Genomic DNA, 18,003 nt, shown 5'->3' on the forward strand with positions numbered 1-18,003 from the left:
ACAGTAAAAATTGTTTAGTTTCAATATTACCATTGATAGTAGTTTTGGTGTCTTATTCAAAGAGATAGTCTATTACTAAGTGATAATAATAAATTTTAATATGCAGTTCTCATATAAATATGTTAGTAAAATAATAAATATTAATTATGAATTTAGGAAACAATTATTTATTTATTATTTATTTACTTATTTATTATTTATTTATTTATTGGTGGTACTGGGGTTCCTGGAAGCCCTTCTACCTCCGGGCTACACTCCTAGACCCATTTTTACATTTTTATTTGGAAACAGGGAAACAATTTTTAAAAAAGAAAAAGAAAACCTCATTTTCAAATTATTTAAATCCCTATGTTTTTTTTAGTATTGCATGATGATTTGAATATTTGCAAGATGAAGAAAATAGAATATTGATGCTTTAATATGGTAAAAAAAAATTATCCAAAGTGAAACATACTCTAGTACAACTGACTCAACCAGAAGAGGCTTTCCACTGAAGTAAAATGTCTTCCTGAGCTCAGCTGGTGATCAGTTGATGCCCCAAAGCATGATTATGTTAACCTTGAAAGGTCCTAATGAAATGAGTTTGGTGGTCTCAGCCTATATATTTTTATATGCACTGGTGCATGCCTTGGAACATATCTTGATGGACTATCTGCAAAATAGCACAGCATGTTTCTGAGATTACGGTGTGACCCATAGTCTCCACACCATAACTCCTATTTTTCCCACATGATGCACCTCTCAAAATTCAGCCCAGAAGGAAGAAATGACTTCTTAATGACAGTCTGTACATTATTGATGGGGCAATAGCGCAGCAAAGAGATAACCCTAGGTGTCTTGTTTGCCAGTTGATTAACCAGAGTGAGAGCATTCCCTAGGGAAAACATGCTTTGCAGAAATCCAGTTATCCATTCTGTCTCACCAATAACAGTCTTGTGGAATTTGAGATGCATTTCCCTACCTTTTTTCCTCAAAAGTTTAGTGGAGTCTGACTCCTTAAAGGCTATAAATTAAGGCATAAAATTAAAATGGAGATACATGCATATAATAATTTGGGTCAATAGAGTACTATTAAGTCGGTAGGTTGAAGTAAACAACAATTCTATTATATGCATTTCATAAGGACATGACAGGTCTCCTGAATGATCTTCCTAATTTTTAAGGCAAACTATCTTTATATATCAGTAAGGGTTGAAGGATACTCCACCTATAATATTAGATTGAGAAAAAATATTTAAAAGTGAAGTAATCCCTTGGGACCATTACAGGTTAAAGCCTTAGAATTTGAGGGATTGTCTAGGGAAGTTCTAATGTGACAATGCTACTCTTTCACAAAAGCAGAGGCAGTCAGCTATAGCTGTCCCCTCTTTTGTATCAACTTGATAATCAGTTTGGCAACATCAGCAGTTTATTCTGTCTCCAAGAAGAAGAGACATTTAACTTTTTTTTCCAGTACTGGAGATTGAACCCAGGGTCATTCTACTTCGCAGTTACATCCCACCCCTATGTTTTATTCTTTAGTTGGAAACAGGGCTTCACTAAGTAACTGAGGCTGCCCCTGAATGTGCAGTCCTTCTCTTTAAAGCCTCCACCCAACTACTGGGATTACAAGCATGCACCCCCTCCCAACATTTAATTTCTCTTGAACTACTTCATCACACAAATCACTTCTGGATGCACTCCTGTTATATTAAACAAGATGAGAATGTTGGGAGAAATTCTGTAGCAAAACTTTTCCCACCACTTAAAACTTTCTCTCTTGCTTCTTTGGATGTGAGCATCAGACTGATAAACAGCTGGCATTCTTTATGTATAACTTCTCTGAATGAAAGTCAAAAAACATTTTTCCTTCAAGACCATTGGTAATTTATGAACCATTTTTCCTCTAGTTTTCAAAGAAGAATCTACTTGTACAGAGAAGACTCAAAGGTATTTGAAATTTTTACAGAGCAAACCTAGTTAGCCAGTATTAAAAAGAAAAAAATTTAGTAGTTCTCAGGAGCTGTGGAACAGATGTGTGTATATATATATATATATATATATATATATATATATATATATATATATTTTTTTTTTTTTTTAAGGAATTTAGACTAAGCATAAAACCTTTTATTCTCTCTCAGTGAGCATCATGTTTTTCTGTGTCTTGCAAAAATATAATTGCAAACTTCTTCCTATATTAACAATTTCTTGGATAATCTCCATTGATTATCCTGTATTAGTAGTGGTATCTCCACACACCACTCCTGTTTCTCAACTCTTAACATATTTAATGAGTGTTGGGTTAAAAAGTCCCCTGTGACTTTAGCATTTATCCTCCTGGCTAATGCAAGAAGCTCGGGCAAGACTAAAGTACAAAAGGGAGATTAATTATTTACCCTGCAGAAGAAAAGGCTAAGTGGTTTGAGGATCACGAAGGAGATTTAATAATAGTCTCTCTGTAAGGAACAGATATAGTACAAAGATTGATGATTAAGTGTGTCTTACATGTACTGAGATCATAATTAGAAGAAATAAAATTGGAAGAACCTAGAGTCACAATGAGGAAGCACTTCCTAATGTTGAAGTTTGTTGATTATGAATGAGTTCAGTTTATCATTCAATATTTACTAAGTTTCTATTATATGAAGTTGTACTTGCTCAAGATAAAATGGTTTACTTGGTCGTCTTTCTGAAATACATTTACATTTCATCTGAAATGATTTAGCTGGTCTTGTTTAGAGATAGAGCAATCCATCAGAGGCTGTAGGATTTTTGTATTGTCTTTAAATACACAACCGAAAAAGTGTGATGCTAATACAAAGGTTCACACTAACAGAACATGTTTTTTTAATCAATGTTCATCTTTGGAAGCACAGGGGAAAAATTAGTGTGTGACAGAGTTAGCACCAAAGATACAGTATGTGGACCACAGATAAGGCATTCTATGATAGGAAACAACTGCACACATTATAAGGACATGGAGTTAGAAGGTTGTAGAATGAAAGCATAATTTGCACAAAGTTAGGTAGCCTTTTGAGACTAAGGGATTCTTGGTATACATCATACATGTGTGCAGTGTTCACACACACACTTAGAGACATGAGAGGGAGGGAGGAAGGGAGAGAGAGAGAGAGAGAGAGAGAGAGAGAGAGAGAGAGAGAGAGAGAGAGAGAGAGAGAGAATATTGAGATGTGGTGGCACAGACCACTCAAGATAAGCTCCAGATGAAAATTTTAAAACAAAAGCTGAAGATTGCTTTTGATTTCACATTAATATGTAGATTCAACTGGGTTTGTTTGAGAATTTCTTTTGGGCTGCAAATGAGCTGATCTCCTTTCTTGCAGAGGCTCCAACATCACACCATTCCCACCCAGTTTGGGAAGCTAGAGCGTTCTCATTAGTAGCCTGTTCTGTAACTTACCTGCTACCTTTAACCTGTGTTTCACAGAGGAAGCGCATATAGAACAGGAAGACAGAAGAGCCTGTCACAGTGTGTGTGGACTTGTCCTCAAAAATAGACTGGGGCCTGAGGGCATGTGACCTGGAAGACATTTCTTTCTTTTTTTTTCTTTTTCTTCTTTTTTTTTTTTTTTTGGTACTGGGAATGGAACCCAGAGGCATTTTACCTCCTATCTACACCCCCAGCCTTATTTTTTATTCTTTACCTTGAAACAGGGTCTCACTGAGTTGCAAAGGGCCTCACTAAGTAGCTGAGGCTGGCCTGGAACCTGGATCCTCCTGTCTCAGCCTCTCAAATGCTAGGATTACAAGCCTGTGCCACCACGCCCTGCTCCTGAAGGATATTTCTAACTATACATGGCCAACCTTTTTCTTTTGAATGTATTAGCTGGTTGGAGAAGGGGATGAGAGGGTTTAAACTAAGAATCAAGTTCTATGAACAGAATCATCTACCCGCTGTGTTAAGCAAGTGACATCTTTCTCTTTCACTCTTGGTAACTGCACAGTGAGCATGAACATTGACCAAGGATTATTGACCTTAAGTGTTGTGTTTTTTGCCTTTGTCTTTCAGTGACTACTTTTATTGATGTATATCCATATTGAACAGTACGGTCTACAACAAACACACTACTCCATTTGTCTACATTCAAGTTGAAAGCAAAAAAGTTAACACACCCATATATTTGGATGATTTGGGCTTTTTCTGACACCTCAGTGCCTCCACACTGGAAATTGACTTAATTTACTGTTTATTTAACTTTTATATAGTCAATCAATTTTTCTTTACAGTATTATTTCTCCTATGTAGCTAACTCACTATGTCTTCCACATATCAACTCACCATTCAACTCCCAAATTCTGTCATTTATTTTTGACATTTTCTGGTATGCCTCCATTATGTACCTCTATAGCTCAGTTTCTGGCATCTTATTTACACAACAAAAGTTTCTACTTTGTGAATAAGAAATATATGGATAATAGTCTTAGATTATCATATGACAAAGAATCAAACATGGTTACAATCAAGTTCTAAGATTTAATAAAAATTGATTATGCCCTGACATAAATGACATAAACACTGATTTATTCTCTTTAATTTCTTTTAGTATAGTTAATAATAATACACATAAGAATACTAAAATGCATTATGCATGTTTGTCATTTTCTACTTCTGTATGTATAATTGATTTTTAAGAAAATATTAACAAAGGTTATAAGTTTATATATTTGTCATTTTACTTTCTTAATATTATCTAAATGTTTTATATTTATTAATATTTTTGTCTGTTTATTTTAATAATTTTGTATTAAAATAAGTTTAAAGATATTTGTGACAGAATTTTAGAGGCCAGCCAATAATTTATAAAATTTAGTAATTAATAAAAGGCTAAAGGATCTGAGATAGTGTTCTGGACCTATAGTTGAGAAAACAGTCTACCTGAAATATTTTGCTGGGTTATGAGTTAAAAACAACCAATTCACAACACAATATCTGTTCTCCATTTTGGAACTGTGAAATTGATCATGTCCACTTTTAGGATATATTCTTAGGCAATATTCACCTGTCTTCTCTCCTTTGTTAATATCTGTGTGTTGTTTGCATGCATTTCTGCCCTTCTTTACAGAAAACAAAAATATTTATTCTCCTGCCCAATAGCTAACATAATATTTTGTGTAAAATAAATGGTGAATCAATTTGATTAAATAAATTATACATAATCTGTAGAGTAAAATTAATATTGTACTATTTCCACTAAAATTTATAATTTTCTAGCATGCTGCCAAATTGCCAAATCTATTCTTCATTGATTTCCTATCAATCATTAAATTAATATTTTATTGTTCCACTTTAGTCCATTGTTCAGAATATTCCACTTTAGCCATAAATTATGGCTTATTGTATGCTATTTAGGTCTGCTTTCTGGTTCTGAATGACCACAATATCATTTTACAGACATAATTCACACTAGATAGAAGGTTTAATATGGATTCTCTACATTTGATCACTTCATAATGTCATGTTTTTTAATTAATGATATATTGTATTCTATTTCACTAAAATGAGAGTCTAATAAAATGTCGTGGCTAGAAAGTATGATCTTAGTATTTAAAATAACTAAGATGGTATATATCTAAGAGTAATTTTTTCACTTTAATTGATTACTGTATGAACATTCTGATAAAACTGATGTTGAAGCCAGGTGTGTTGGTGCATGCTCATAATTCCAGAACTTGGGAGGCTGAAACAGGAGGATCTGGGTTCACAGCCAGCCTCAGCTACTTAGTGAGGCCCTCTACAACTTAGTGAAACCCTGTTTCAAATTAAAAAAAAAAAATGGTCTGGGGGTGTAGCTCAGAGGTAGAATGCCCCTGGGTTCAATCCCCAGCACCAAAAAACAAACAAAAAAACTGTTGTTGAAATGTCACTGTTACCGGATGTTGTAGCGCACACTTGTAATACCAGCATTTGGGAGGCTAAGACAGGAGCATCATGGTTCACAGCCTGCCTCAGCTACTACTTAGTGAGGCCCTTTGCAACTCAATGAGACCCTGTTTCAAAATAAAAAAATAAAAAAATTGGGGCTTGGCGTGTAACTTGGAGGTAGAATGCCCCTGGGTTCCATCCTTAGTATCACACACACACACACACACACACACACACACACACACACATACACACACACACACACACACACACACACAGAAATGTCACTGTCAAAGACCATGATTTAATAAAATATTGCATGACATAAGCATATCTAAGTTAAAAGTGACTTTTCTAGAACTTTCTATTTTCCTGTCTTTCATCACAAATAGATGTTAAGTACTTAATTACATTTTCTTTTTCAATTTTCTATTAACTTTATGTACTCAGGACTATAGAATTTGGCTGAGAACACGATAGAATTACTTTTTTGATATTTGGTCAATTCACTTGCTATAATATACTATTAATATCAAATTGAGCCAATTTCAGTTAGATATGTTATTATGACAGAAGCTCAACAGATAAGTCCATAAAACTGTAGCTTTAGTGAAAAAAATAGATTAAATGATTATGAAAAACAGAATATTAAAGCAAGAGTAGAATGATAAGGAAAATTTAGCATAAACTGATAAAAAGAAAGATGGGTGCCAGGTTTAACAAACCAATTAACTTTCACCAGACAAGAGAGTCAATGAGTTCTTGACAAGTGAGGTACTGTGCTTAATTTGTTTGCAGATTAAGAAAGTCTCTTTGACGTGCTACCACATAATATCTAGGGATATAAAATTAGCAAGTTATGTATGGAGGTATTACATATTGACTGAAAAAAATACAGTGCATAGCAGAGAACATTGACAGGCATTTCATATTAGACAGGATGAAGATCTAAATAGAAGGAAAGAGGAGACTGCAGACACGCCCACATACCATCTCTGTTCAGACATCTACCTAAGGGAACAAAATTAAAATCTAGGAGGATACTAGCATTGCCAATATTATTGTCAAATATATTAGGATCCAATTAGATGTATTATTAGAAATTTATTTCCATAATTTTTCATTGCCTTTGAATTCCTTAGGAAATACAGAGTCTTACAGCAATGATAGCTATATCTTTCATGCTAAACAGACTTCACCTTAATGAATAGTTAGAAAATTCTGTTCAAGAGCGTGCACAAGCCGGGCGTGGCAAAAAAAAAAAAAAAAAAGAGCGCGCACAAACAATGCCAGGTCAAATCTTTGTTGTATTCTTTCAATAAAGAATTACATATTTATACATTACTTTCATACACTTTAGTCAGGCACGTGTGTGTGTGTGTGTGTGTGTGTGTGTGTGTGTGTGCGTGTGTGTTTTCTTCACCTCATGTTTCCCCACCTATGTACGAGCCCAGCACAGCTCATCTTTAAGTCTTATACATTCTATATAAGCAGATACCAAGAGTCACATTTTTCATGTTGGTATTAGATAAGATTTTAGTATTTCAATATTTCTAATATCCACTGTCAGTAAAATTCTTAAGTTTGTAACTTCAAGATTAGTTCCTTTCCCAATAATTCCAAACTGGATTAATGACATCATCTTTTAGTAGATTGGATCTTCCTTAATTTTATATACTTTTTTCCCCACATTTTCTTCATTATTTTATTACTTTATTTTATTTTAGGAACTAGGGATTGAACCCAGGGTTATTCTACCTCCAAGTTATACCCCAGCCAATTTTTTATTGTATTGTATTGTATTTATTTGTTCATTTTGAAATAGAATGCTCACTACTTACTGAGTCTCTTCTTGAACCTGTCATCCTCCTGTCTCAACCTCCCAAATACTGGGATTATAGGCATGTGCCATAACAACTAACTCCATTAATTAATTAATTAATTAATTTGTTATGCAGTAATGAGGATTGAACCCAGGGGCATTTTATCTTTTATTTTTATTCTTTACTTTTTCTTTATTTTTATTCTTTATTTTATTCTTTATTTTTATTCTTTATTTTAATTTTTATTCTTTTATTTTTTTATTTTGAAACAAGGGATCCTCCTGTCTTGGCTTTCCAAGTACTGAGATTATAGGCATATAGTACCAAGTTGAGATCTCCACTATTTTCAAACTAATTTATTAATGTCTCCAATACTTCTAACCAGTATTGTTATAGCCAGTATTAACAGCTTTTAATTATATATGTCTTCTTTAAAATATGCATTGAGCTAGCAATTTTATGAGCATTACCCTCCAAAATTTTTATAAGTGGCTACATCAGGGAAAATATTATTATTCACAAAGAGTAATGCTTTTATAATAAATAAGTCTAAATCAAGGATTCAGAACGCTAATACTTAAATGCTAATTTTTGGAGTTGTTTCCCATAATTATTTTCTACATGTTGTTTTTGCTTTATTTAATTGATCTTTTATATTTTAATCAATTATTTTTCTATGCTGGGAATTGAACTCAGAACCTCATTCATACTAGATAAGTGCTCTAAAGCTGAACTAAATTCCTAGTCCCCCAAATATTTAAAATAAATTGTTTGACTTGGAATTTAAATTTCCTCCAAGTAATTCACCTTCTGACTTTACCTTTTGGATAAAATCTCAGCTCCTTAGCATGTCATATCAAGCTCTTTGTGATCTGGTCTATTTGGTTGCACTTCTCTCTCTGTGCCCCATCAAACAGTTCCAGCCATACTAAACTCCCTACTTCTGTCATGGAGAATATTCTGATCTTCATGATGTTACTGCCCTCTTTCCCTTCATGTCCACAGGGAGATGTGCCGTAAATGCATTTTCTCTAACATGTTCTAGTGTTTCCTGTCAGGTTTGTTCAAGAAAAGGCTCTCATTTATTTCTGTGTCCTTGATACCTAGCACAGTGACTTTCACATAGGAGATGACCAATAAGAGACTGTTGATTTAATGTATGAACATACTCCAGTGGTTCCCCTTTGTCTTAATTATATGAATTTTTAAGATTTTTTACTTCTATTTATACTTTAACCTTTTAAAATATTTTGGCCTTATGAATTTTTCTTTGTCTTTTCTTATGTATATGCATTTTTGAAGAGTAAATTTCAATGTTTTTAATGCATTTTTAACCATTTTATTTAGGTAGATGCACGATGTTACTTCTAGTTAATATTTGACTATTTCTTTGTTGTTGGGCATTAGGTAATCAAAATCTTTTTTCCCATTACAGATAATATTGTAACAAGCACTAGGGGGCAAATAGTTTTTAAAAATTATTCTTACACCGGGCGTGGTGGTGCACACTTGTAATCCCCGCGCTTGGGAGGCGGAGACAGGATAGTGCTGGTTAGGAGCCAGCCTTGCTGGCTTAAGAGACCCTGTTTCCAAATTAAAAAAATATAAAATAGGTCTGGGAGTGCAGCCCGGAGGTAGAAGGGGCTTCCAGGAACCCCAGTACCACCAAAAAAAATTTTATATATATATATATATATATATATATATATATATATATATATATATATATATATTCTTGCAAATGTCTTGCTTAGGACACAACCCAGCAATAGGATTAGTAGATTGAATCATTAACTTTTACATGCATTAGAGAAGGGGGAGGTCAATGAAGTGCAGTCTACAGGTCACAACATACATTTGTAAATAAAAATTTTATAGTAGCACATCTAGACTCATTTACTCTGACACTATTTATGGCTGCTTTCAAAAGGTATAGTTTATGGTTCCCTTTATAAAACTAAAAATATTTACTATCTGGCTCTTCATAGAAAAAATTGCTAACCCCTGAATAGAAACATATTATTCAACTTATTTCTATGGTGCAGTTTTTACTCCAAGAACAACAGCAAAAAATAAGTGTTGACTGACTTCACTCTACTCTCATCAGTGATGGGAATCATGACCACAATAAAACATTTACGAACTGTGTTTTCTCCATGATATCTTACAGTCGTGCCCCAAAAGATTTATTGAGGTTTAGACTCTAGGTAGAGATATATGTACTGTGGGGCCTAGCAGCTTAGAATCTGCCCTGAAGCTTGGTAATGCATGCTTCCAAGAAAGTCTACTGCATTTGGAGTCACCATTAGTATTTCAGTGACTTCCAGGTGTTTCCTACCACTAGCTAATGAGTTCTTTGGAGATCACAACCTCAGCTAGTTTGCAATGCCAACAAATTCAAGAAAAATATAAAAGCTCTGCCTATCAGACTTGGTTACATTATCTGCTTTAGTGTGTTGAATGGTTGCAGATGTTTTGCCTTCTAAGAGCACAGTTTAATAACCACAGAAGTGCCTTAAAGCAAAATTTGGGTTACTGCATAAAGGTCTGCTGACTTGTTTCAGCTTGGAATTATGCTGATATTGCAAACCAGGTGTAAAGGGGCTATCGCATTCCATCATTTCTGTTTTGCAAAATCAAGTAACAGGAGCGTATTACAGGGCAGATTATCTCCTTGTAATACAATGTGACCCAATTTGCCAAATAAAAATGGAATGAAAACAGCAGCTTGTAGCGACACCTAAAATATCTTTTGAGTTATTATCTCTTTAATGAAAAGCAACACTGGACAATTTCAACGCAAATTGTAGTTTAGCATCTCATTAACTGAATAATAGCTTATGTGCACCATGGATTTCTAAGCACCTGAAGTATTGTAAAAATGTACACCAGAATGAATCAACAGTCCATTCTTCTGCCAGTGCTCCCATGTCAATTAAGATCTTTCTGTCCTTCATTATTTCATAATTTTAATTTACTTTTTTATTTTTCTCAGATGTTCAGTAAACAAAAATATGATTTCTAAGAGCCTATTTATTACATTCCTAGACATTTAAATAATTTGTCCCACTGTGGGTTATGTGGATATTAGATTCTGATTTGCTATTTGACTGGCATATTATTTTCTTTGGGAAGATGAGGGGGTCTAAAAATAAAGTCGAGGTGGACTTTGCATAAGAAAGTCCTCCTGGCCAATAAAAAATTAAAAAAAAAAAGTTCTCCTGGCACATAACTTGCTAAAGGGCATCTCTTAGGGCCAGGAAAACAAATCTTGCATCTTTTAAATTGACACCTACTGAGACCAGAATGTCTCTCATTTTTAGTTCCTTTAAAACATTTCCCTCCATAAGTATTATCTTCTTTCCAGTAATCAAGTAATTAGTAGGCTGATTTCACTTCTTTTGTACAAATTTTGCCTTGTGTTCATCAGCTTGGATCTTTCACCCTGAAAACCCTGGGCTATAGGGGCTGAAATGGCTGATCCCTACCAGGCTTGACTATCTGCAGGCCTTTTCCTCCTGTTTCACACTGAGATAGCAATCAATCCCATCTGTTCATTATCATTAGGAATTCACAGTGTACCCAAAGCCATTCTTCATTAAGGTTCCAACTTTCAAGACAGGTTTCTAGATAGATACATAAACACAGAGGATTATCTAACTGTATCTGTATACATATGCTTTTTAATATCATAGAAAATTTAGAAATTATTATTTGTGAATATACCTCATTTTTTTATACTGATACACTTGATGAGGCAGAGAATGGTTTTCTATCAACTTTATTATTTTCCATGCAATAGTATCAGATGACTAGTTGTGAGATACACCATATTTATGCTATTAGTAAAAGGCATCAAGTTGTTTTTAAAAATACTTATGAATCTAGACCAGATAATCAATCAGACATTAGCATTCTTTGATTTTTGCTTCAAGCAACTGTTCATTGTCTTAGACAGCATTCTTGTATTTGATAGGTTGTCAAAGTAAAAAATAATCAGTACTAAATTTTTCACAGTCCATTTAGTTAGGATATCAATATTAAAATATAAAAGGATCTAAATTAGCCAGTATACTAAATGTTATTTTAATAGCTACAAGAAAATATGAAATAAAATTTCTACAAAATTGTATTTTTCTGCCTTACAATATAATTGAAAAAAAATCCCTTGGATGCATACTTTAAAATATAGACCAAACTGAGCTGTTACAAATCCTTTTAAGCACTGATCTATTGTGTGTGGTGTGAAGGCCATTTAATCTAATATTTTGTTTGATAAAATGAGCACTGCCTGCTTTCACAAGCTAATATGTTTCAAGTAAATAAAATGACTTAATGACTTTAGTGTATCTTAAGGATTACCACTCAATGATCTTAAATCCACCTTCCAAAACTATATAAGTGCTTTTTTTTTTTTTGGTGGTATTGGGGTGCCTGGAAACACTTCTACTTCCAGGCTACACTCCCAGACATATTTGGAAACAGCATCTCTTAAGCCAGAGAGGCTGGCTTCGAACCTGCACAATCCTCCTGTCTCCGTCTCCCGAGCGCGGGGATTACAAGCGTGCACCACCCCTCCCGGCACTATATAAGCTTTGATCAAAATACTAACTATATTTTCTTAAGAGGTTTGATAGCAGTTCTATTAAAATATCATTGCTTATTTTAATTTTTCAATATTTTACTTAAACCATGAAACTAATTTTACTACTTACTAAATCATAACAAGATGTCCTATGTTTAAAAAATAATTTCAACGAATTGCATAAGCTTCTTAAAATCATAAACACAAGTACGGAAAAATTCAAAATGTAAAAATGTATCAACTTTATACAATTTATATTTCTTTCTTGTTAATTTTTTTGCTCTATAAGTGATACAGATATATATGTATATATATATGTGTATATATATATATATATATATATATATATATATATATATACACTTTACTATATCAGAGTGAAAATGTGAGTTAATGTGAGTTTTTTCCTAAATATGGAAAATTACAAACCAAACTTCCCTTAGTAATTGCTAATATGTGACTCTCAAATATGTCTTAATAAAAAAAAGAACAAATGTAAAAGCCCTTGAAATAAGAGCAAAAATTTTTAAGGCATGCCTTTTGTATAATATCATTAAAGCATAATAATTGAAACCCTTTAAAGTCAATTTACCTAAAAGTAACAATTATGAATGCATGAACAGAAATTTTAATTGTAAAATATCTAAGGTTTCCACTGGCATTTTAGCTCAAGGGGACAAAGCAGATTTATTTATATTTTCTTTGATGTTTCATATCCTTTCCCATTATATAATTTATTTGGCATTTTTCCTTCATTGATCTTTTAGTTACTTTAAAATATGAAACTTAGGAAAAATGTGATCTGAAAGTGCAGTGGAATCTGTGACAAAAAAGTCTATTAAAAGCAGTTAGCACAATTTGTCCAAAATTCCATTACAAAAGTGGGAATAGAACAGAGAGAAACAGAAGAGAATAATAAAGGCAGAATAGCAGGAGTCTATAGAATTTTTCTTGTTGTGATTTTATGTTTCAACACTTGAAGATAAAAAAATAGGTTGAGTCAGCATTCGGTTTACTTTCAAGTTCTAATGGAGAGGAAGATAGACGTTGTAAACTGTTTTTCTTTCTAGCTTGTTGCATTTTGGGTAGCTATATTTTTTGAAAAATTATTATCTCTTAGTTTTCATTCAAGCTAGTCAGGCAATCTCCAAATTTTAAGTGATATGTGACATCCTAATCCATTCATAAAGATCCAATAGTTTGCCTAACTCTCTTAATTTTCTTTCAAGATATCTTTTATGCAAGTTTTTTTTCACTTTGTCTTTATTTTCAATATCCTAATCCATAATATCATCAACTCATAAGAGATAAAGAACTTCTTTTTAACTTTGGTCTCCTTCAACTGACCATCGCGTATATAACTCATAAACAATAAACATTGCATAATTTCTTTAAAAATTGTTATCTTTTTATTTTATTGGTGCATTGTAATTAAGAATCTTGATGCGATTCAGAGTTGTGGAAGCATATATGCACACAGCAATCCTTTAGCCCTTCTTCCATTCCCACTCTACTCTCTCCCTCTTTCTTCCTTCTCATCCTCAGGATAGTGTTTGACTGATAAGTTTGCATATGTACCTCATGTCCATTGAGGTGTTTCCCTCTTCCCCCTCCCATCATCCTCAGTTAGGTCGAGCTTTCTTCACTCATCTAAGGTTTCTCCTCTGTTTTCTGGAGTCCTGCACATGTCCAGTTTTCTCCCTAGCTTTTGTAAATTAGGGAGAAATTCTACTTTTCACCTTTTGTGACTAACTAATCTCACTTAGCTTAATGCTTTTCAGTTCTACCTATTTCCCTGCAAATGACATAATTATGTTCTTTTAATGGCTGAGTAAAATTTTATTGTGTACATATCCCATAGTTTTGTAATCCATCCATTTGCTGATAGACATCATGGCTACTTCCATAGTTTGGCAATGGTGAATTGTATGGCTATGAACATACACAGGCATTAGTTTGGTAGTTTGGTTTCCATTCTTTTGGGTAGATATCCAGAAGTGGTATTGGTGGCTTATAGGGTAGGTTCCTTCCCATTCTTCTGAGGATCCTCCACACTGTTTTCCAGAGTAGTTGCACTAATTTGCAATCCCACCAATAACGTATTAAAGTTTTACTTCTCTACATCCTTGCCAGCATTTATTATTTTAATGACTTCCATTTGCATAGGGGTTGTTAGGTGAAATCTCAGTATAAAAAAGAAAAAAAATATGTTATTATATACTCACTCTTCAAAATGAACATCACAAGTACATTCTATTATGTCTCTCCAAGTGCACAGTCATATATCATATGATATCTCAAATATAACTTTAGCTTAACTGACATTGGCCTTTACTTTTTTAGGGTTTTGACATCTACTGAGCCTGGTTTGGATTGGTGTTTGAATTGAATTTTATATATTGACCTAAATGTACAAACATTTAAGTAGCTTTGTAGTATGCATTGCTAGTTTCCTTCTGATTATCAATATTCTCCTCTACTTGGAACTTCCTTTGAGTATATAAAACTACCAAATAATATTATATATTTTCTCTTTGCTCAAAATCACGAATTATGATTATAGGAATGTATCTTATCATTGAAATACATTTGGATTTGTTGTATGAACTTGCAGTCACTATGTTAAAAGGAGGCATTGCTGTTTTCTGTCATACTTGATTCTATTTGCTGGTACACATGCGCATGATTGCTGGAGTTCAGTCATCATCTTGATAACTGGGCAGCAACTACATTCTCTACTGAGAGGGGCAGAGCAAAAGCTGGGAGAGAGATTAGTTAATTATAGTTTCTGTGGTAGTTAACTAACACTTAATGGTTGTCAGTTTACCAATAAGTTGAGAATACTTAAATCTTAATACAATTTTTGTATAAACACTTAAGTGTATAACTATAAATGAATTGGATACAGGGACATTCTGTATGTGCAATCATATTTAACTATTGGACCCTACACATTTATGATTACATTCTTGATAAATATGGAACCTTCAAACATGTCCCAAAGTGCAAACCCTAATTTCCTCCTAGAAAGGAGGAAATTTTTCTTATTTAGAAAGAAGTTGAACTAATCTCTTTAATTTCTAATTTAGATATTCTTATATGTAAAGGAAAAATATGCATAGTTAACTTCAGAGTCTTCTGTAAGTTTCTCAGATCATCAGTTAACAAGTTCTCTGTAAAAGGAACTAGTATTGCCCTTTAGTCATTGAAAAGAGCGAGTTTTCAACAATTTTAGATTGGCTTTGATTTGCTGTGCATTCTTGAAAAAAGGTCTCATGTTGCTTGTGAATAATTAAGAGTGGGCTCTGATTCACTCTACTTTGGTTTTCTAAAGTTTTGGAGTTGTCTATTGTAAGGGCATGAAATAATTTAGGCTTTTTGCAGTTTCCCTATTTCCCTATTTCTATGCTCATATCCCCCCCCCCTGTATATAATCCTAAGTGGAATGAGTAACACACATACATACACATACATACTCACACATATGTCATAATTTCTCTGTCATCATCCTTGTTCACTGTAGAAGTGTAAAGTTTTCTAGAAATAACCTTTATTCAAAAACATTTCTATAAAATATTTTATTGTTATTTTTTAGGTATGTGTCTTAAATAAAAGAAGATCAACTTGCCCTTGGGTCTGGGCCATGGCCAGCTCCCATCTAAGTTTTGTTTACTCTTTGCTCAATTCAGTTATACCTGCTTGTGTTTAGACACATGCTGTGCTTTCTGCTAGGTAGGTGTGTGAGATTACCCCTGTGCTTTCATAAATTACAGAAGTTTGCCTTTGAGCATTTTGTCTATCAGATGCAACTGAGAAAAAAATCTATATAGCCAGGCGTGGTGGCGCATGCTTGTAATCCCAGCATTCGGGAGGCTGAGACAGGAGGATAGTGGTTCACAGACAGTCTCAGGTACTTAGTGAGGCCCTCCGCAACTCAGTGAGACCCTATTTCAAAATAAAGAATAAAAAAGAGGGCATGGGTTGTAGCTTGGAGGTCAAATGGCCCTGGGTTCCATCCTCAGACCCACCAAAAACAAAAAACAAAAAACAAAACAAAACAAGAAATCTATCTATGTGACAAGGAATAATAAGCACAGTAAATAAATTGGCTTAAATAGAAAGAGAATTCATTAATTGATCATCAAATGCCAATCAGCATACTGTGTCTATCAATTATTACCTTTTTGCATATTCTTCAAAAGAAAAAAATGAACAGAACATTTCTTTCAACTACCAGAATCTTGAAAAAAACATTAAAAACAAACAATGAAATTTTTTAGGTATTATATATGAGTATCATAAAACTAGATAGTGCTCACAAATATACTATTATATTTATCAATTAATTACATATATTAGATATGTAGATTCTATAATATAACATTATATACTACATAGATATATAACATAACATTATCTATTAATATAGGTAATTATTGTACTGGTTACATTCAAGTATATAACTATTTAAATATTTGGCAAAAGAAACCACAAAATAAATGCTTCTTGATATTGAGAAAATATCAAGCATTAGCAATATGATGAGAAAATGTTTGTTATAGTGAAAAACACAATACTGTATTTAAGACCAAATCTCCCATTGATTCCTGAATTATTTATAATACTTTTCTTTTCAAAAAGTTTATTCCAGCAATTCTATCATGTTTTTTCTATATCATAATGTTTTTACATTTCACTGAGCATTTTGTTTGAAAAATTTTATTAAAAATAAAAGGCTTTCTTGACCCTATGTTTTATCTGAACGACTTTCTATTTTCCCCTCTCTTTTACAGTAAAACTTTGTAAATCTGACAATGTCTCAAGATATGTATTATCACTGGTAGAGCACCTCTGTTCTCGTTCCTCTTTGCTGGTAGTTGGTAGTCTTCCCAACATTTTGTAGGAAAGACTTTCATTATCAGTGATTTTGTTGCCTCTCCTCTATTATATACTTCTTTTGTTCTCATCTTATTTGATCTCTCAGAAGTCTTCAGCAAAATTGATATTGACTTTCATAACACAATCATAGTTTCTCAACTCATTTGTGTTCAGTTTTAGTCTTCCTGTCTTGACTCTTCCTGTGGATGTCCTCTAACTCATGGAGGCCCTGGGTGTTTGACCATGGTATCATATTTTTCTGTTTAAGCACTGACTTCTTCAGGATGTAAAGTGGTCTCATGATTTCATAAGTGCCTAACATGCCTTTATGTCCCAACTTAAAAAAAATATTAATTAAAAATTTTTTAATTTTTTATTGGTGCATTATATTCATACATCATATTGGAGTAAAATACTTGTGTGGACATACATGTACACATCACCCATTTAGCCCCTACCCAGTTCCCACCCCATTCCCTCCCCATCCCTGAAAATCCAATTCGTAACTTTATATTTCAATCTAATGGCATCATTCATGAACCCTCTGTCAGTACTAGGTATCTTCAGTTGAATATCTATTAAATTTTGAAAATTTAGCATGATCCACAGAGAACTTTGAATCCTCCTTCTCTTATATTCCATCTGAACACTGCTTTTCGCCAGTATTCTGCATCATACCAAGTACCACAAACACGTCTATCCATCTAATTTGGTCCAAGTTCCAAAAGTCACTCTTCTTCCTATTCTTGTTTTTTCTATCATGTGCAACTATAACTCATCAAAAATAACTATTGGCTCCACTTGAAAATCACCTTGAATTTCTCTATTTCTCATCATCTCTACTATTACCA

The sequence above is a fragment of the Muscardinus avellanarius genome (genome assembly GCF_963383645.1).
Source record: "Muscardinus avellanarius genome assembly, chromosome: 6".
Classification (NCBI taxonomy): domain Eukaryota; kingdom Metazoa; phylum Chordata; class Mammalia; order Rodentia; family Gliridae; genus Muscardinus; species Muscardinus avellanarius.